The sequence below is a fragment of the Arachis ipaensis genome, chromosome B03 (genome assembly GCF_000816755.2).
Source record: "Arachis ipaensis cultivar K30076 chromosome B03, Araip1.1, whole genome shotgun sequence".
Taxonomy (NCBI): Eukaryota; Viridiplantae; Streptophyta; class Magnoliopsida; order Fabales; family Fabaceae; genus Arachis; species Arachis ipaensis.
Genome location: NC_029787.2, coordinates 103214187 through 103223322, shown reverse-complemented (window position 1 = coordinate 103223322; position 9136 = coordinate 103214187). Strand labels below are relative to the sequence as shown.

At 37.7% G+C, this 9136-nt stretch overlaps 1 long non-coding RNA gene across 1 annotated transcript in view; it reads left to right on the top strand.

The window, feature by feature from the left end:
- LOC110269770 overlaps positions 1-3782 on the top strand; it is a 21628-nt gene extending 17846 nt beyond the window's left edge. The window contains exon 3 of the long non-coding RNA XR_002358528.1: positions 3664-3782. This is a non-coding gene — a long non-coding RNA (uncharacterized LOC110269770). The remainder of the gene's footprint in view (positions 1-3663) is intronic.

Genomic DNA, 9136 nt, shown 5'->3' with positions numbered 1-9136 from the left:
AGTAGCTGTGTTCAAAAATCAACATACTGAACTAGGAGAATCAATAACACTATCTGAATTTTAAGTTTCTATAGATGCCAATCATTCTGAGCTTCAATGGATAAAGTGAGATGCCAAAACTGTTCGGAAGCAAAAAGCTACTAGCCCCGCTCATTTAATTAGAATCTGAGCTTCACTCAAAAACTCTGAGATATTATTGTTTCTTGACTCATTTGTATTCTATTTTATTTGTCTAGTTGCTTGGGGACAAGCAACAGTTCAAGTTTGGTGTTGTGATGAGCGGATATTTTATACGCTTTTTGGGGTTAATTTCATATAGTTTTTAGTATGTTTTAGTTAGTTTTTAGTTTATTTTCATTATTTTTCTAGGCAAAATTCATATTTCTGGACTTTACTATGAGTTTGTGTGTTTTTCTGTAATTTCAGGTATTTTCTGGCTGAAATTGAGGGAGCTGAGCAAAAATCTGAGTTCAGGCTGAAAAAGGACTGCTGATGCTATTGGATCCTAACCTCTCTGCACTCGGAATGGAATTTCTGGAGCTACAAGAGTCCAATTGATGCGCTTCCAATTGCGTTGGAAAGTAGACATCCAGGGCTTTCCAGCAATATATAATAGTACATACTTTGCTCAAGGATAGATGACGTAAACTGGCGTTCAACGCCAGTTCCATGTTGCAGTCTGGCGTCCAGTGCCAGAAACACGTTACAAGTTGGAGTTCAACGCCAGAAATAGGTTACAGCCTGGCGTTGAATGCCCAAAACAGCCCAGGCACATGAGAAGCTTTAGTCTCAGCCCCAGCACACACCAAGTGGGCCCCAGAAGTGGATTTCTGCACTATCTATCATAGTTTACTCATTTTTTGTAAACCTAGGTTACTAGTTTAGTATTTAAATAACTTTTAGAGATTTAATTTTTATCTCATGACATTTTAGATCTGAACTTTGTACTCTTTGACGGTATGAGTCTCTAAACTCCATTGTTGGGGGTGAGGAGCTCTGCTGTGTCTCGATGAATTAATGCAAGTATTTCTGTTTTCCATTCAAACATGCGCGTTCCTATCTAAGATATCCATTCACGCTTAATTATGGAGAAGGTGATGATTCGTGACACTCATCACCTTCCTCAATCCATGAACGTGTGTCTGACAATCACCTCCGTTCTACATCAGATTGAATGAGTATCTCTTAGATTCCTTAATCAGAATCTCCGTGGTATAAGCTAGATTGATGGCGGCATTCATGAGAATCCGGAAAGTCTAAACCTTGTCTGTGGTATTTCGAGTAGGATTCTGGGATTGGATGGCTGTGACGAACTTCAAACTCACGAGTGCTGGGTGTAGTGACAGACGCAAAAGGATAGTAAATCCTATTCCGGTACGATTGAGAACCTGCAGATGATTAGCCGTGCGGTGACAGCGCACCTGGACCCTTTTCACTGAAAGGAAGGATGTTAGCCATTGACAACGGTGATCCACCAACACATAGCTTGCCATAGGAGGACGTGCGTGCGTGAACAAGAAGACAGAGGAAAGCAGAATTTCAGAAGACGAAGCATCTCCAAAACTCCAACATATTCTCCATTACTGCATACAAGTATAATTTGTGTTCTGCCCTTTTTATTTTTTACAATTCAAACTAAAAATTATTATTGATATTATATCCTGACTAAGAGTTACGAGATAACCATAGCTTGATTTAAGCCAACAATCTCCGTGGGATCGACCCTTACTCACGTAAGGTATTACTTGGACGACCCAGTGCACTTGCTGGTTAGTTGTGCGAAGTTGTAAGAGAGTAATGTGAACATTGACATCACAATTTCATGCACCAGGGGTCCACCATATCCATCATCTTGGTACGCTCCCTAGAATGGCTCTTGACTATAGTAATTTGGTGGGGGTTGGTTGTCACGAAAGGGTCCACCATAACTATTGTCTTGGCATGCATTGTCAAATGGTCTTTGTCTGTGGTACTGTGGAAGGTGTTGTTGCCAAAAGGGTTGATCAGATCCTCGTGGCTCCTTCCATCTCTGATTGTTTTGACCTTGATGCATGTTCCTGTTTTAATTTCCATTCCTTGCAACAACATTGGAACCAAACTCAAAGCGATGGGGATGAGAACTCAAAGCAACTAATAAAAATTAAAAACAAAGATAAAATCAAATAAACAAGCAAAATAAAATATTTACAATAACCAATAATAAGGCACACATTTGCAATTCCCCGGCAACGGCACCATTTTGACGATCGGATTTTCTATCAGTAAAGAAATTTTATAAATATATAATCGCGTTGTAAGTATAGCTTCTAAACCAACAGAGAATCCTTTCGTACAAAAGTTTGGTTGTCACAAGTAACAAAACACAGTAAAATTTATAACCGAAGTATTTAAACCTTGGGTCGTCTTCTCAAGGAATTGCAGGGAGGTATGATTTATTATTGTTTATGTAAAAAGATATGTTTTTGGGTTTTTTTAAAATAAGGAACAAGTAATTTAAATGACAAGAAAAATAAATTAATAATAATAAAAATCTCTTGGCAAGGTATAAGAACTTGAAGTCCTATCCTAGTTATCCTTATCAGGTGTGATGAGAATTGGATTCTGCTCCCACTTTAATTAAACCTTGCTAAACAGAGGAAAGTCAAGTGGACTAATTATTTTGATCCTCAAGTCCTGGTCAACTCCTATGGAAAGACTAGAGTTATTGGAGTACAAATTAACCAGCAAAAAATTCCAATTTCAATCAACAGCTGAGTTTGATAACTCAAGTGTTGCTAATTACTTAACCAAAGCCAAAAGGGGAAAATATCTTAAATTAAATTAAAAGCATCCATAACATAAAATAAAGCAAAATCAAATCTGAAATAACTCAAATTGTATTAAATAGAAAATCAATATAAACATAAAGAGTTCATAAACTAAATTGAGAAAATAAATAAAGGGACATTGAACCTAGAAATTGAGAAGAAGAAATCCTAAATCCTAACCTAAGAGAGAGGAGAGAACCTCTCTCTCTAAAAACTACATCTAATCCTAAAATTGTGAATTATGAGAACATGTTCAAGCATGCCCTAAGTCTTTGCATGTTCCCTGGCTTTATTCTGCGTTTCTGGGCCAAAAACTGGGTCAAAACGCGGCCCAAAATTTCCCCCAGCGATTTTTGTTAATTCTGCAGATCGCGCTTGTCACTCATACGCGTCGGTCACGCGTACACGTCACTGACCAAATTCCCTTTCCACGCGTGCACGTCAGGCGCGCGCTCACGTCATTGTGCTGATCTGCTTCCACGCGTACGCGTCAAGCATGCGTACGCGTCACTGTGATTTTCTCCGTTTTGCGCGCACGCGTGAACCATGCGTGCGCGTCACTTCTCGCTGGTTGTCTCCTTTATGCTCCTTCCATTTTTGCAAGCTTTCTCTCCATTCTCTAAGCCATTCCTGCCCTATAAAGCCTGAAACACTTAACGCACAGATAACGGCATCGAATGGTATAAAGGAGAAATTAAAATACACAATTTGAAGCTTTAGGAAGCAAGTTTTCAATCATAGAATAAATCCAGGAAGGAATTGTAAAACCTTGCAAATCATATGATTAAGTGGATGAAAAGCTAATAAAAACCACTCAAATTAGCACAAAATAAACTATAAAATAGTGGTTTATCAGTCACCAGCATTTTTTATAAAAGACCCCTAATAGCTATAATTTGGTCAATGTAAAACTGTGTTAGGTTGATTTATGTGTAAAGAAGCAAATGGTCATTTAGCACTTTCCAAAAAATTTGGTTAATGAAACTTATTTCTTCGTATTAAGAATTTTTTTTAAATTCGCTTGGATACTATGCCTCGAATGAGAAAAATTTGTAACCACCATTGGTAAGGTTGGTAGATACTTAAGTCTTTTTAAGGTACTATAATGTCATAATGTTACAAATGAAAATAACATTCGAACATTGAGGCTTAGTTTGGTAAACTTTTTGAAGAGATGTTTGTAGTTTTCAAAAGTACAAGTATCTTGTTTTGTGTTTGATAAATAAAAAAGTTCATGTATTTGTACTTATAGTTTCTAAAAGTTTGGAGTGCTTATAAAAGTGGCTAAGGAGGAGCTTTTAAAGACTTAGATGTGTCTACAATGAATGTGTCTTCGGTTACTCTTGTTTGGATGTGTCTATAATGGATGTGTCTTCTGTTACAAAACTTGCTAAGATGTGTCCGCTGTTTAAAACTTCTTTAGATGTGTCCTTAACAGATGTATTTTCTGTTTCAAACTTCTTTGGATATGTCTATCATGGATGTGTCTTTTCTTTAAAATTTGATTGGATGTGTCTTTCATGAATATGCCTTTTGACTAAATGATTTTTCCAAACAGGAGTGCATCTTTAATAGTTGTGTTTTTAATGGATGTGTCTGCTGTTAGATATGTCTTTAAGACTGTGCTTGTTTTTTAGAACAGGACAAGACAAGAGACTGAGGACAAAATATAAATGACAAAGACACAAAATTTTGTGTTCTTGTATTCTGTTTGGTGATAAACTAGAACAAATTATGAAAATCCAATTCATTCTCATCTTTTCCAATTAAAGGTGGAGAGATTCTAAGCAAAATATAAAGTAGAGAATATAAAGATCTTCGCCGTCGCTCGGATGAACCACAGCTCGCTTCTGAGCACCTGGACCTGTATCTGAAAAACAAGAGATATATACGGAATGAGAACCCTCGACCCATGGGTTCTTAGTACGGTAAAAGTGCCAAATAAATACAATGCATTGCAATAAAAACTCACTAAGCATCCTAAACTTCCTTTCACCAAATATTCATTCTATGTTCTCGCTAATCCATAAACAGGCAACTGACATAAGGGAAAGCTAAATCTAATTCATATTTTTCATGCTTCCCAACTTTCTAACTCTTCAACAATTCACAATCAGGATTATAAACGAAACCACCCCCAATTATTCTCTCTCAGCAATTCTATATCAATACTTTACATCCTCACCTGGAGCAAGTGAAATCACTTCACTGCGTCTACCTAGGGAGCTCAAATTATCTTAATATCAACCTGGAGCAGTGAAATCACTTCACTGCGTCTACCCAGGAAACTCAAATTAACTCATTCTCTACTTGGAACAAGTGAAATTACTTCACTGCGTCTACCCAGGGAGCTCAATTACCTCATTCAATAATCATCATTATTTAATTACATCATCAACTCATCTCATCAAGAACAGCCCTCAGCGTCCATCGACACCAGCATGAGGGACCTCTCAGTTGTACAAACACAAGTAATACAGGCAAGTAATACACAATAAGGTACAAGTAGAACAAATAGCACATAATCAGGTAACATAGCATATATGATATAACATTCCAAAACAAATAGGCAAACCCAAACAATTAAAACATATGCAAATGATGTATGCCTGTTCTATGGCTGATGATATCATCTGTCGGTTATCAAGCTAACCCGACGTTTTCGGTAGCTAACCCGGGCACAGTCTCTCTGTTGCACATTAATATCATTAGAGGGAATATGTGCCCTGTCACCATTAGATGGTATATGCGCCTTGTCGCCATTAGAGGGTATATGCGCCCTGTCGCCATTACAACCAGAGAGAAAACACAAGCATACACACATCCAACATTTTTCCATCATTATTCATTTACCACATTCGTTCATTAATCATATATGCATCTCCGGCATTCTCGCCACATGTTAAAGCTTCCTCAATCAATTATCATTGTTATCAAATCTCAAACATTAACCTAGAGCAAGCAGAACGAACCACAACCCTTGCTACTACCCAAGTATCACAAATACACATTTATTCATAATCACTCTTCATTTTTACTAATTCTCAAACAATGACCCGGAGGAAGTGGGACGAACCACGACCCTTGCTACTACCTAGGCATCTCAAACATACATTCATTCAAAACTCCATAACTAAACTCATTTATCATAATCCTTCTTCTCATCTCATACCCAGAGCAAGTAGACAACGCTACTGCCTACCACCCGGGGTCACACATCACATTCAACATGTTCTATCATTATTCCCTTACCACATTTAGTTATTAATCATATACATATACATACTCAGCCATAATTCAATTCTTATCACAGCCATTCGGCTCATATTATATACAGTACTTTCGCCTTCATCTTTAGCAACTCATACAATTATCATTCCTCATCATTCATCATTGGTTCTCACTTTACTTCATCCACAAGTTACCACATGTCCTAGTTTCTTTTCATTACTAGGAATACTATAAAAATTTAGGGCTTAAAAGATGAAAGTGGAGGCTTAGAAGTCTGAAATTCGGCTTTAAAATTCAAAAATCAATTTTTGCCGAAAACAAGGTCACGCGTGCGCGTTGTCCACGCGCACGCGTGGAAGGCTAAAAAAGTAGAGTGATGCGTGAGCGTCGCCCATGCACACGCATGGGAGTCAGAAAAACAAAGTGGCGTGTGCGCGTCAGCCACGCATACGCGTGGGTGCGTTTTGTGCTTCTCGCACAAAACCTGCACAGTACCCGCACAACTCTTTGGATTTTCTACGAGGCATTCGCGTCAGTGTAGTGACGCGTACGCGTCGGCCAGGCGCACGCGTGGGTGAGTAAAAATCGAGATTGACGCGTGCGCTTCGGCCACGCGTGCGCGTGGAAGCATGATTTTCCAAAATTTTTACCAAGTTAAAAAGCTGCAGAATTATATTTTCAAACCCCAAACTTCTAACACACATAACTTCTTCTACAAAAATCATTTTTCAACCATTTTTAAACCGTTGAAAATATCGTTGGATAAACTTTCATAAAAATCTAATTTTGAAGAATTCCAAACTTTGTGGACCGAGTTACGGACCGCCAAAGTTGGTCAAAAATCAGTTTTTATCCAAAAGTAGAAATCACCAATTTTTACAATGTTCACAAATCAAATTCATTTCCACTCATCCAAATAGCCACAACCCAAGCACATCCACATAATTACACTCAACCAAAACCAAACCTACCTCATCTACACAGTTTCACCCAAAACTATCGAATTTCACAACTCAATTCCTCAAACCATATTATTCAATGACCAAACCAATTATTCACACATTCAATATCTAAAATCCATCCAATCTCTTATATTATCACATAGTACACACATAAACTTACCTTCCTTATCTCTTTCCGGCCTTCAGCCCAAGATTCACGGCCTCCGGCCCAAATTCACAATTTAAATACATATTCCACAAACCAATATTCATTATCCAATTCATCAAATCCTCAACACACCAAACATGCAATTCACACAATTCTCAACCCAATCATTAATTTATATTACATATCAACTATGCATATTAGTACCAACCATTTACACAATCCAAACTTAATCCTAGGGGCATCTAGCCTAGGAATTCTCATCACACCACACGGTACTTAAATGAAACTTAAATCGTACCTCTTGTAGCCAAAATAATTGAGCTTCTTCTTGAGAGTCTCCATCAACGTTTAGCTTCAAGCCTCACCAAAGCTTCTCAAACAATATCAATCTTCCAACTGTGCACCAAAATCACTCAATACTCTAACATAATCAATTTTCACACTTATAATAAACCTAGGGTTCATGAAATTGATAAATCACAAGGGTTTGAATACTTCTTACCTCAGCTCATATGAAATAGGGATAGAACCCACTTAGAATCCATGTTAGGGTATCCCTAAACAACCAAAATCACAAGATTACTCAACACCCATAACCAAACTAGAATTTGAGGGGAAAATGAAAACTGGGCAGAGAACAGTAGATTACTCACTATAAAACTTAGATAGAATTGTAGAGAACAAGAAGAAAGATGCGTGGCCCCAAACGGCTCGTCAATCTGAGTTTTGGAGAGAAAGTTATGGTAATTTGAAGATTGAAATTGAAGTTGGAACCCTCACCTCTCACCTCTCTCCCATTTCAGCGACCTAAGTCCCTTTCTTTAGGGTAAATGAGCTGAAATGCTCATAACTAATATTTATATATGGTGGGTCTTGGGCCCACTTGGGCCCGGTTTACTTGGTTTGGTCAGTTGGCCCAATTTTGGGCCAAAACCCTTAAGATTAGAGTTTTAAATTACATTTTAAATATTTCTACCTTCTCTAATTATAAATCCTAATTTCTTAGCTTTATTTACTTATAATTAATTTTTTCAACTGCAGTACCAAACAGATCTCAGTCGGTATTGCCGGTCAAGATTCCAGTGCGCGTTTTTACGCAGAAAACTATGTTTTTCGACTCAGAAAAATTCACTGATTCCAAATATCATATTTAGATTACCAAATTCCGATTGCTAAATTTTCTAATCATATTCGCTCCTATTTAATTTATTATTTAATTAAATTACGGTTTGACCAGATTTTACACGAGGTATTTAGAAGGATTAAGCTACCTTGATCTATTTGATTCAGTTGCCCCTCCCAGCATATGATCCGCTAATACAGTTAAGGAAATTAAACTTAAAAGTTTGTAACTTATGTAATCAAGCACCAACTATATTCTAGAGCTAAGAAACATAATCATCAACTTGAACCACTTATCTTCACCACCATCCTCTTGACAATCTGGATCTCTGCTTCATATGAACTCACAAGTTTGATCTACAACCACAAGGCAAACCGCAGTTCCCAAAACCTAACACAGATTAGCAATATCCACTAACCTGTTACAGCTGAATGAGGTGATTGTAGAGCAGCAGTGTGCGATAGAATTGGAGGAGACGGGTCCGCGCGTCTAGGAACCAATGCTAGCTTTCACACGGCCGTGTTGAGTGATGTAGGATGCGAAGCTTCGATGGAGCTAATGGGAAAGATGAGTCCGCAACGGCGACGTCGACTAGGGTCAGAAGCAGAGGCGGAAGCAACGATAAGCACAGTCAACGGAGACAGCCATTTGAGGGCAAAAAAACATCCGCGACCATTCACTAGGAACCATCCATTCACAATAAAAAATAACATCCAATAAATTATAATTGAATCATATGCATACTCAACAGAAATAAACATCCAATTGGCTTGATTAGAAACATTCAACAATTAAAATTAGACACAAATCCATTTATCAATTCACCAAAAATCAGAATATCTTCACAAAAGAACCAATATACATT